The sequence below is a fragment of the Schistocerca americana genome, chromosome 8 (genome assembly GCF_021461395.2).
Source record: "Schistocerca americana isolate TAMUIC-IGC-003095 chromosome 8, iqSchAmer2.1, whole genome shotgun sequence".
In the NCBI taxonomy this organism is placed as follows: Eukaryota; Metazoa; Arthropoda; class Insecta; order Orthoptera; family Acrididae; genus Schistocerca; species Schistocerca americana.
Window position 1 is genome coordinate 89,866,209 of NC_060126.1, and position 12,711 is coordinate 89,878,919.

Genomic DNA, 12,711 nt, shown 5'->3' on the forward strand with positions numbered 1-12,711 from the left:
AGTAGCTTTGCTGGAAAGCGCATCATAAATAAAGTTCCTGCTCATTCTGGATTGACATTCTATAATTAGAGTTTTTTCTTTAACAATGTAGGGAAAAAACAGATTGCTATTTATAGTCACACACACAAAAATCACAACTCACGCACACACAACTGCCAACTCAGGTAATTCGGGTTGGAATGGAACTATATCACGTGGGAAGCAACCAGCAATCTTGAGGACGCACAGAAGACAAAGGTATAGTGATGTATAGGTGGGGAGGGATATACGAATGCTGTCTGGTGGACTGTGTGGGGCCTAGACTGACAACAGGCGCAGCATCAGGTGGTTGTGGGGCAGATAGGTGAGAGGGGGGGGGGGGGGGGGGGAGCAAAAGAAGGAGAGGAGCGGGCAAAAGATGGGTGGATGTGCTGGCAGAGGGCTGCAAATAACATGGTGGGAGTGTGGAGGAGATGTTAAGGCAGAGGGGGTGGAAACTGTTGGGTGGAGGGTGTGGGGACAGTATGTTACTGTTGGTTGAGGTCGGCATAATTACAGGAGTGGAGAACGTGTTGTACCTACCGTAAACTTTATGTAAGTGTCTTAATTGTGCCTGTCTGCAACTTGATGTGACTTCTTTATGGTAAGCAGCAATCTATCTTTTCCTACATCGTTGATATTCGTAGCTGGAGTTTTCATTGTTAGAAGTTTTCCTTTGATATTCTTGTTAGCTTTTGATGTGTATGGCCACAACAGTGATAGGAAAGTATTAAAAGAAAATCATTTCATGAAATGTATTTGCAGCTGCGAATATGAACAACCAGCAGCTGTATAAGGGAATGACAATGAAAAATTGTGCTGGCCCAGAGCTCAAACCCAGATTTCCTGCTTTTTGCTAGCGGTCACCTCACCAGCGGTGAACGACTCATGGCCAGACCCAAACTTACATTATGTTGTCTTTCCTGCTTCAAAACCTGTACTCTTACACACATAATGTAATTCCCCACGAACTTTTTTAGTAGACTGTATGTTCAAACTGAAATCACAGGCTGTATGCAAGCCTTGTGCCAGGCCACGCATACATCTCTTTCCACCTCACTCTGATGGATACCATGCCAAATATAAGACTTCCCACACTGGTATGGAATCTTGTATAGACTGTGTTTTCCAAGGCCACAGTCAACAGAAATATAAAAACATTACATAAACATTGGAGTTATGTACCTAACCCGGCTGTCCCACTCTTGCCAATGTTCGAGATAATGCAAGGAGTATAGAGTGAAATGAACTTATGTTACAACTCTGAGAATTATAATAACATTGTAGGGCAATATGTAGGAGACATCACACATGTGAGTAACAAACCAAAGATGTATTCAGCTATCTAGTATGTTAAAATACCATGTGCTCCACTCCTGTGCTTACTATTCTTTGTCCAGGCCGACCACAGATTCTGGGACCACAGACCTGGCGCAGAGATCAGGGATGTCACAGAAGTATGATGACAATGGCAGCTCTCTGTGACACTGCTGATCAAGGAATGTGAGCCTGACTGGAGGTTCATGTCAAAAATGCTTCACACTAGCAACGAGTCCACACTAGGGATGAAAGGCCGAGATCACATGAAGTTGATGAAAATCCTTAGAAATTGTGGTAAGTGATCAGGCAGCAGAAGAACTACACTAGAATAGTAACGCGAATCTGTGTTGAGAACAGTGTAGCCTATTCAGGTGAGAATAAAGCAGAAATTGTAACTACTTTGATTCAGCCATGATTCCAATTTCACATAATCAATCACAATTAAAGTCAGAAGTGGGAAATGGAGGTTATCAGAAGAGAAACTCAACTGAGGACAGGAAGATGAGATGGACACTGACGCAGTGGATGTGGACACTGACTGTCCTCTTCTCACATGTCATGCAACACCAGAACACCTGGTGCTGAGTGAATTAGGGTTCCTCTTCTAAAACACCTTCTCCTTCTGTCGTTACCTCTTTAGCAGACAATTAAGCCACTGTTTCTCTCATTCTGCTTCGGTAAAGTGTTTACATCAGCTGAAGTCACCACCCTTTACAAACCCTGGAACAGCCTGCGCCTTCTCGAAAGTTACACAGCTATCTCACTCCTCATTTTCCTTGCCATAATTCTGAAAAGTATTGTAATGCAGTTACTATGGCAATCCATAACAGACCACAATATCCATCTCCCAGAACAGTTTGGATTCCACACTGAGCATTCCATAGTCCACTAGGCCCTGCACTCAATGGAGTAAATCTGCACAGCAAAGCATCTAGGATAAAGAACTGGTAGTGTGTTCCTAGATACCACATCTTCCACAGTGACTTATACTTATGATATCAAGGATACATGCTCAAATGATTGATTTATTCCCAAAGGGGGGGGGGGGGTGATGAACCCATTATGTATGCAGCGACACTTTCTATGTCATCACTGTCAAAGGCAATGAACAAATTTTCTGTTATCTTCATCTTCAGCAAAGACCACAGATATTTCAACTGCATTTTTTACAAAATGTGTACAACAGGCAGTGGATGAATTCTTGACCCAATGAGCTTCAAATAAACATTGCATGTGTAAAGTTGAGTGGAGGCAAGATCCTAGATGGATTATATTAAATCGCAAAGAAAATCATTTTACTAGTTACTACATTTGACAGATAACTTTGCGTTTCCATCTACATGTTCGACACTCCAAAACAGTCCTATTTGCAGATGACACCAGTGTATTGATTGAAGGTGGAAATAGAAAGGCTCTTAGGCTGTATGCTGAAGTCACAAATGAAAAGATTTCAGAGTGGTTTGTGAGGAATAAGCTACAGATTAACCCTTAAAAAAAAAAAAAAAAAAGAATGCCACTATACAATTCCACACACAGCAAATTAAAATCCATTAAAACCAAATATTTCTTTGGAAAATTTCTTTGTTTACTTACAAGACAATCTGAAACGGAATTCCCACATCACATTCTTAAATTATAAGCTACCTAAAATGACCTATGCAATGAGAATTATATGGAACAACACAAGTGCTGAAGGAGAGACGTGTATTATTCATGCATACTTTCCCTTTTGAGTTATTCACCTCACAGCATAACAGCTTTCAAGAAACAAAAAAAGATTGTGAGGATAATGAAAAATGCAAACAGCTGAAAATCATGCAAACTACGACTGGCTGGTGACTAGCCCCTAGCCCTCGACTCGCTGAAACGTCAATCACAATGTCATTTCAGTCGGAGTATAGGTCAGTAGTGGTACAAAAAAAAATACATAAATAAAGTTGAAGAAACATGCCTTAAATTTTGATGGCAAATGTACTCCTCCTCAGTTCATTCCTGCATATGAACTCGTCACATACGGTATCAAGGTCGAGTTTCATCTCTTCATCTCTATGGGCATTGAGAAGGGCAATGGCATTAAGATGATCCTGCCTCAATATAGAACGAAGATACATTTTCACCCTCTGCAGAAAAGAAAACGATCGCTCAGCGGCGCAGGACTTTACCGGAATCGTCAGCATTACACGTATGAATTTCACTAGTTCAGGCAGTAGGTCAAACAGGTGGTTTTCCTGTTTTAGGTATTTCACTATGTCATCCAACAAACTAATATTCACAGAATCACTACTTTGGATAATCTCATGAGACATGCTTTGGTAGAGAAGCAAGCATTCTTTGTCTATACCGGTATCTGATTTGTAGAAAGATAAAATATCAAATTAATGTTTGTTATCACCAATAAGAAATTGTTCAATTTGATTTACAAACATGAATGATTGAGTTTTGAACCATAATCCCAAGAAGCTGTATTGTGAAACAATGGATACATCCATCAATCTTTTATATTTGTCACATACTTCAGTGAATGTTTCTACAGATGAATTGATGGAGTCGTCGTATTTCTTAGGGACTTTTCTTCTACGGGGTAATTTTGGGGAATCAACATCCATATCTTGACATTTTGAAGTTACTTCACCCCAGAATGATTCAAAATTGTTTCTCATAAATTTAATAGAAGTTACAAGAGTGGAAATCATCTTATTGGCCTCCTCTAAAGTGTAGGGATTTCCTCTGTAGTGCTATGTTTATGGTATCAATGTGACCAAACAGTTTTACCAAAAGTGATAACATGAAAAAGAAGTCATATGTCTGCATATTAATCAAAAAGCCGTTTGTTTGGCCCCAGTGTCTGAATTGTCATTTCTTGAAACATTTAGAAAAAATTCCTGAAGTTCTGTATAGTTGGACAACACTGAAGACATTGCCAAGTCTCTTACGGCCCACCTTGTAGGACAGAGTGGTTTCAAATTTGTACAGGCATCTGCCTTCAGGTGAGCAAAAAGATCTAATCTTTTAGGTGAATCTCTCATAACATGTATTAAGTCCTTCATAACATGCAATGCATTTCAACATTATGGAACTGCTTTCACAGTGTCTTATAGTGTTAGATTTAAACAGTGTGCAAGGCAGTGCGCAAACATAGCTCTCTTCTCCATTTCCATAAACTTTGCCTGGACACCATTATATAGTCTGACCATGTTAGCTGAACTGTCAAAGCATTGGCCCCTACAATTAGATGTAGGCAAATGAAATCATTTTAAAATGTCGATAATAATATCAAACAGAGCCTTAGCTGTGGTACTTTGTATTGAGTATAGCCCTAAAATATGTTCTTCTATCTCTAGTGAAGCATCAACAAATCTTATACAGATATTAAATTGCTCTTTGGTGGCTATTTCTGTTGTTTCGTCTGCTATTATTGCAAAATACTCTGCACTCTTGATATCCTCCAATAATTTTCTAAGAAGTGTATGACTTAAAATGGCCAAAATTTCATTTTGTACATCATGGGATGTCCATTTGTAAGTTTCGCACTGTAGCCATATTAAAAGTAGCTGGTTATCTTCACATCGAAGGCGTAATAAATTGTCAAAGTTACTTGTTTCATCAGTATGCCCACGTATTGCAAGCCCATGCACTGCTAAATAACGGAGGGAAGATATGATTTTTAGTAAACGAGCTCGGTTTTCTTTCCTTTGTGTCAGTTTTTCTTTGGAAATCTGGCTAAATACATTGACATTCGATTTTAAGGATTTGAATTTCAGCACAGCTTCTCTGTGGCAGCCCGATGCTTCATGCGCTTTCAACTTTTCTATCCCTTTCTTCCAGTTCGAAAAACCAGTTTCCGTGAAAATTTTTCCATTTTATGAGAAAACTGAAAACGATTTTCTTCAAACATTTGTCTGCAAATTTTGCAAAAAATAATATCTTTTACCTTATTGTAATTGATCCATGCAAATTGCTGTGTCCAAGAGGGCTGATAACAGTGTTGTTTTTTTCTGGAAACAGTGGTTTTTGTCACCAGCACAGTTCCGTCACTATCTATGTCTTTGTTGTCACACATAGTGCCCCTAACACTCGGTCTAGCTTCACCATTGCTGACACTTGCCGCAGTGTCATACTTCTTCCTAATTATAAACTTGTCCATTTTAAACTGGACAACAAGGGATGAAAGATTAACAACTGAGCCGAGTCACAGTAAGACTAACTGACCACTGGCACTGCCCAGCTCCGGAATATTTACATTCGCTGCCAACATTAGCTGCAGACCGTGTAACAGTACTATGCGCCTAACAAGAAGTTGCCATTTAACAATAGTGTTTATTATTGCCAGGGCCGGCTCTAGGGAGGGGGCAGGGGGAGGGGGGCGAGGGGCGAACCGTGCCATCGCCCAGGGTGGCAGATTTTTGGGGGCGGAAAATCCATCTTGCGTGAATGAAGGAATGTGAGAATAAATTGGGAATATAAATTATTAATAAAATCAAGAGTCTTATTGAAAATTATCTATGGTACAGAAACCGTGTGCTCCGATTTACAAGAGAAATGTTTCCTCCAAAAAAAATGGCTTAAAATGTATTGCACTGTAAACATATCACTGGCTACTGCTTTGATCTTAAAGACATATTCACAACAAAGAGACGAATGAGTGTGATATGTGAAAATAAGTCGTCATGTTTGAAATATATTGTAGGAAAGGTTGACTATGTCGGCGAGAGGTGAGGGGGTGAGGAGGGGGGAGGGGAGGGGGGGGGGGCGCTTGACATGTTCGCACGGGGCGGAAAAATCCCTGGAGCCGGTGCTGATTTGTGTGGTGTTGTACCTAGTGATTGTCAATAGAATTTACAAAAATGAATGAAGAGTTTTTAACATTACCTAGTCCTCCTAGCGATCACCATCAAATTCGGTGTCACTACTGCTCATTAGTTTCTTTTACAAGCTGCCAGCAGGCTGCTATGGGAGGAAGTGGAGCTCGTCCTAGCAGCCACAGCGCTGCGAGCTCATGGTGAGCTCTCGTTCCCCGCATACCTCCGTACAGTAAAAGTGTGCGAATAGTACAGATGGAGGGTACAAACCCTGTCACGACAATTCGTCATATGCAGAGGTTGGAGGAGTAGCAGAAAGGAATACGCAATAGCTCGTAAAATCAGTATTTTTTCCTACATAATCATTACATACTATTATGTAAAAATGTATGTGCAAGTTTTAAGAAATTTCCCATTAAAGGATGAGGAAGGGGGAGAGAGCGGTGAGAAATGCATGTCTGAATATTGGAGGGGTGAGGGTGGGGTGGGGGGGTGAGGCCCCTACTTTTAACTATTGGGGGTGGGGGGCACAAAGTACCTTGCCCCCTTAAGCCGGCACCACTGGGACTGTACTGTGTAATTCATATCAGTATTACTACAGCTAATGTTTTGCATTTTCTTCAGATGTGTTAGGATTATTGTATTTACAAACTCTCCTAATTTCATTTGCTTCCTATCTTCTGAACAGAGCTGAATGCAATTATGCAACAACCAAAAAGGAATTATGTGCACTTGTCTATGGCATAAACTGCTACCAATGTGTCTTAATTGATCAAGAATTCACTGTAGTAACTGACATGCTTCACTGAAGTGGCTGCTTGGCCTGAAGGACTCCAGCAACTGATTAACCAGATGGGCCTTGTGTTTTAAGTGTATACCAATTCAAATAGTTCAGCGACCGGGGAAACTACATAGCAGTGTGGATAGGTAGAATAGGACAGTCTGAATACATTTCAAAATTGGCAGAGAAGAGGAATTAATAAACATTCAAGATAAATTCACAGTAGTAGTTGGGATACTGTACAAGAGCACTGCTAAAGGAAACCGTATAATCACACCTCAAGTCCTATGAGAGTAAGTTTTAGAAGGATGTCATAATAGTCCATTGGCTGGACTTCATGGGAAAAGAGCAACTAAAATGCGAATAACGTAAATCTATTGTTGGCCAAAGCCAAAAGCAGATGTCTGCAGTTACCTCTCACGTTGTTACTCATGCAATGAGCAGAATGATATGGTCAAGACAAAAGCACCTCCCCAAAGAGCTCCCACAAACAAGTGTACTTTGAATGGCTAGATCTTGATATTTAAGTCCTTAGTAAAATGACTTCGCCTTTTAACTTTCCAACATCAGCAAGAAGCAGCAGTAATGAACATGTTAGGGACTTAACCAGCAAACTACATGCATTATGGAAGAATGTAAATGGTCAAAATAATCAGTCATTTCTCACGCACTCTGTTGCTCAACTCGCTACGGCTCGCTTCGTTACCGTCCCTTGTGCACGCCAACGCCACTAGCCCATTTCTCCTGGACTGCTGAAGTTATAGGAAATCTGGATAAAATCAATCTTGTGTCTAACACCCTTCCAATTTTCAACAGTTTGAACACCAATTTTACCTGCATAAAAATGCAACTCTCAGCTGTTCTCTGATGAGACATGGTATAGAATATGATTTTTTTCAATGTATACTTTAAATTGATTTCTTTACTATACCACTCCCCCCTTGAACCATGGACCTTGCCGTTGGTGGGGAGGCTTGCGTGCCTCAGTGATACAGATGGCCGTACCGTAGGTGCAACCACAACGGAGGGGTATCTGTTGAGAGGCCAGACAAACATGTGGTTCCTGAAGAGGGGCAGCAGCCTTTTCAGTAGTTGCAGGGCCAACAGTCTGGATGATTGACTGATCTGGCCTTGTAACATTAACCAAAACGGCCTTGCTGTGCTGGTACTGCGAACGGCTGAAAGCAAGGGGAAACTACAGCCATAATTTTTCCCGAGGAAATGCAGCTTTACTGTATGATTAAATGATAATGGCGTCCTCTTGGGTAAAATATTCCGGAGGTAAAATAGTCCCCCATTCGGATCTCCGGGTGGGGACTACTCAAGAGGACGTCGTTATCAGGAGAAAGAAAACTGGTGTTCTACGGATCGGAGCGTGGAATGTCAGATCCCTTAATCGGGCAGGTAGGTTAGAAAATTTAAAAAGGGAAATGGATAGGTTGAAGTTAGATATAGTGGGAATTAGTGAAGTTCGGTGGCAGGAGGAGCAAGACTTTTGGTCAGGTGATTACAGGGTTATAAATACAAAATCAAATAGGGGTAATGCAGGAGTAGGTTTAATAATGAATAAGAAAATAGGAGTGCGCGTTAGCTACTACAAACAGCATAGTGAACGCATTATTGTGGCCAAGATAGACACAAAGCCCATGCCTACTACAGTAGTACAAGTTTATATGCCAACTAGCTCTGCAGATGATGAAGAAATAGATGAAATGTATGACGAGATATAATAAATTATTCTGGTAGTGAAGGGAGACGAAAATTTAATAGTCATGGGTGACTGGAATTCGTCAGTAGGAAAAGGGACAGAAGGAAACGTAGTAGGTGAATATGGATTGGGGGGCAGAAATGAAAGAGGAAGCCGCCTTGTAGAATTTTGCACAGAGCATGACTTAATCATAGCTAACACTTGGTTCAAGAATCATAATAGAAGGTTGTATACCTGGAAGAATCCTGGAGATACTAAGAGGTATCAGATAGATTATATAATGGTAAGAAAGGGATTCAGGAACCAGGTTTTAAATTGTAAGACATTTACAGGGGCAGATGTGGATTCTGACCACAATCTATTGGTTATGAACTGCAGATTGAAACTGAAGAAACTGCAAAAAGGTGGGACTTTAAGGAGATGGGACCTGGATAAACTGAAAGAACCAGAGGTTGTAGAGAGTTTCAGCGAGAGCATAAGTGAACAATGGGAGAAAGAAATACAGTAGAAGAAAAATGGGTAGCTCTGAGGGATGAAGTAGTGAAGGCAGCAGACGATCAAGTAGGTAAAAAGACGAGGGCTAGTAGAAATCCTTGTGTGACAAGAAATATTGAATTTAATTGACGAAAGGAGAAAATATAAAAATGCAGTAAATGAAGCAGGCAAAAAGCAATACAAACATCTCAAAAATGAGATCGACAGGAAGTGCAAAATGGCTAAGCAGGGGTGGCTAGAGGACAAATGTAAGGATGTAGAGGCTTGTCTCACTAGGGGTAAGATAGATACTGCCTACAGGAAAATTAAAGAGACCTTTGGAGAGAAGAGAACCACTTGTATGAATATCAAGAACTCAGATGGCAACCCAGTTCTAAGCAAAGAAGGGAAGGCAGAAAGGTGGAAGGAGTATATAGAGGGTTTATACAAGGGCGATGTGCTTGAGGACAATATTATGGAAATGGAAGAGGATGTAGATGAAGACGAAATGGGAGATAAGATACTGCGTGAAGAGTTTGACAGAGCACTGAAAGACCTGTGTCGAAACAAGGCCCCGGGAGTAGACAACATTCCATTAGATCTACTGATGGCCTTGGGAGAGCCAGTCACAGCAAAACTCTACCATCTGGTGAGCAAGATGTACGAGACAGGCGAAATACCCTTAGACTTCAAGAAGAATATAATAATTCCAATCCCAAAGAAAGCAGGTGTTGACAGATGTGAAAATTACCGAACTATCAGTTTAATAAGTCACAGCTGCAAAATACTAACGCGAATTCTTTACAGACGAATGGAAAAACTGGTAGAAGCGGACCTCGGGGAAGATCAGTTTGGATTCCGTGGAAATGTTGGAACACGTGAGGCAATACTAACCTTACGACTTATCTTAGAAGAAAGATTAAGAAAAGGCAAACCTACGTTTCTAGCATTTGTAGACTTAGAGAAAGCTTTTGACAATGTTAACTGGAATACTCTCTTTCAAATTCTGAAGGTGGCAGGGGTAAAATATAGGGAGCGAAAGGCTATTTACAATTTGTACAAAAACCAGATGGCAGTTATAAGAGTCGAGGGGCATGAAAGGAAGCAGTGGTTGGGAAAGGAGTGAGACAAGGTTGTAGCCTCTCCCCGATGTTATTCAATCTGTATATTGAGCAAGCAGTAAAGGAAACAAAAGAAAAATTTGGAGTAGGTATTAAAATTCATGGAGAAGAAGTAAAAACTTTGAGGTTCGCCGATGACATTGTAATTCTGTCAGAGACAGCAAAGGACTTGGAAGAGCAGTTGAACGGAATGGACAGGGTCTTGAAAGGAGGATATAAGATGAACATCAACAAAAGCAAAATGAGGATAATGGAATGTAGTCAAATTAAATCGGGTGATGCTGAGGGAATTAGATTAGGAAATGAGACACTTAAAGTAGTAAAGGAGTTTTGCTATTTAGGGAGTAAAATAACTGATGATGGTCGAAGTAGAGAGGATATAAAATGTAGACTGGCAATGGCAAGGAAATTGTTTCTGAAGAAGAAAAATTTGTTAACGTCGAGTATAGATTTAAGTGTCAGGAAGTCGTTTCTGAAAGTATTTGTATGGATTGCAGCCATGTAGAGAAGTGAAACATGGGCGATAACTAGTTTGGACAAGAAGAGAATAGAAACTTTCGAAATGTGGTGCTACAGAAGAATGCTGAAGATAAGGTGGGTAGATCACGTAACTAATGAGGAGGTATTGATAGGATTGGGGAGAAGAGAAGTTTGTGGCACAACTTGACTAGAAGAAGGGATCGGTTGGTAGGACATGTTTTGAGGCATCAAGGGATCACAAATTTAGCATTGGAGGGCAGCGTGGAGGGTAAAAATCGAAGAGGGAGACCAAGAGATGAATACACTAAGCAGATTCAGAAGGATATAGGTTGCAGTAGGTACTGGGAGATGAAGAAGCTTGCACAGGATAGAGTAGCATGGAGAGCTGCATCAAACCAGTCTCAGGACTGAAGACCACAACAACAACAACTATACCACTTACAGAAGTTCAAGTCTATGATTACACCAATTCCCAACAACATTAAACGGAGACTTACCAAGGTTACAGCAAAGTCTACAAAGAAGCCATGGATTACTCGAGGAATAGGGGTATCTTGTAAAACAAAAAGAAAACTGTATCTGTCAATCCGAAACATTTCCAATGTTGATGCTATAGCACATTATAAGAAATACTGCAAAATATTAAAGACTGTAATACGGATGTCAAAGCAAATATATTACAAGGAAAAGATAGTCATATCAGATAACAAAATAAAGACAATATGGGATATAGTGAAGGAGGAGACCGGTAGAACCAGACATGAAGAGGAACAAATAGCATTAAGAGTAAATGATACATTGGTGACAGATGTGTATAGTGTTGCAAAACTTTTTAACAAACATTTTATAACTGTTACTGAAAAGATGGGGTTGTCAGGTTCGGTAGATGCTGCTATGGATTACCTTAGACAAGACATTTCAAGTAACTTCCATAATATGAATTTGACCCTCACTACCCCAACAGAAATAATGTCCATCATAAAATCTTTAAAATCGAAAACATCTAGTGGGTATGATGAAATATCAACAAAGTTAATTAAAGAATGTGATTCTGAGCTAAGTAACATATTAAGCTATCTGTGTAACCAGTCTTTTATTAGTGGAATATTTCCTGAATGGCTGAAATATGCTGAAGTTAAGCCACTGCTTAAGAAGGGAGATAAAGAAATAGCATCAAATTTCCGTCCAATTTCACTGTTGCCAGCATTCTAAAAAATTTTCGAAAAAGTAATGTACAGTCGTCTTTATAACCATCTTATCTCAAATAACATACTGTCAAAGTCACAGTTTGGATTTCTAACAGGTTCTGATATTGAGAAGGCTATCTACACTTACAGTGAAAATGTGCTTACTTCATTAGACAAAAAATTGCAGGCAACTGGTATATTTTGTGATCTATCAAAGGCATTTGACTGTGTAAATCACAATATCCTTTTAAGTAAACTAGAATATCATAGTATAACAGGAAATGCTGCAAAATGGTTCAAATCTTATATCTCTGGCAGGAAACAAAGGGTGTTATTAGGAAAGAGACATGTATCAAGCTATCAGGCATCATCCAACTGCGAACTAATTACATGTGGGGTCCCACAAGGTTCCACTTTGGGGCCCTTACTTTTTCTTGTGTATATCAATGACCTTTCATCAGTAACATTACCAGATGCCAAGTTTGTTTTGTTTGCCGATGATACAAACATTGCAATAAATAGCAAATCAAGTGTAGTCTTAGAAAGATCAGCCAATAAAATATTTTTGGACATTAATCACTGGTTCCTAGCCAATTCTTTGTCACTAAACTTTGAAAAAACACACTACATGCAGTTCAGAACTTGTAAGGGGTGTCCCAAGAGTATATGTCTAACATATGATGACAAGAAGATAGAAGAAGTGGACAGTGTTAAATTCTTGGGATTACAGCTTGATAATAAATTCAACCGGGAGGAGCACACCACAGAACTGCTGAAGCGTCTTAACAAATCTTTGTTTGCAATGCGAATTTTGTCAGACATA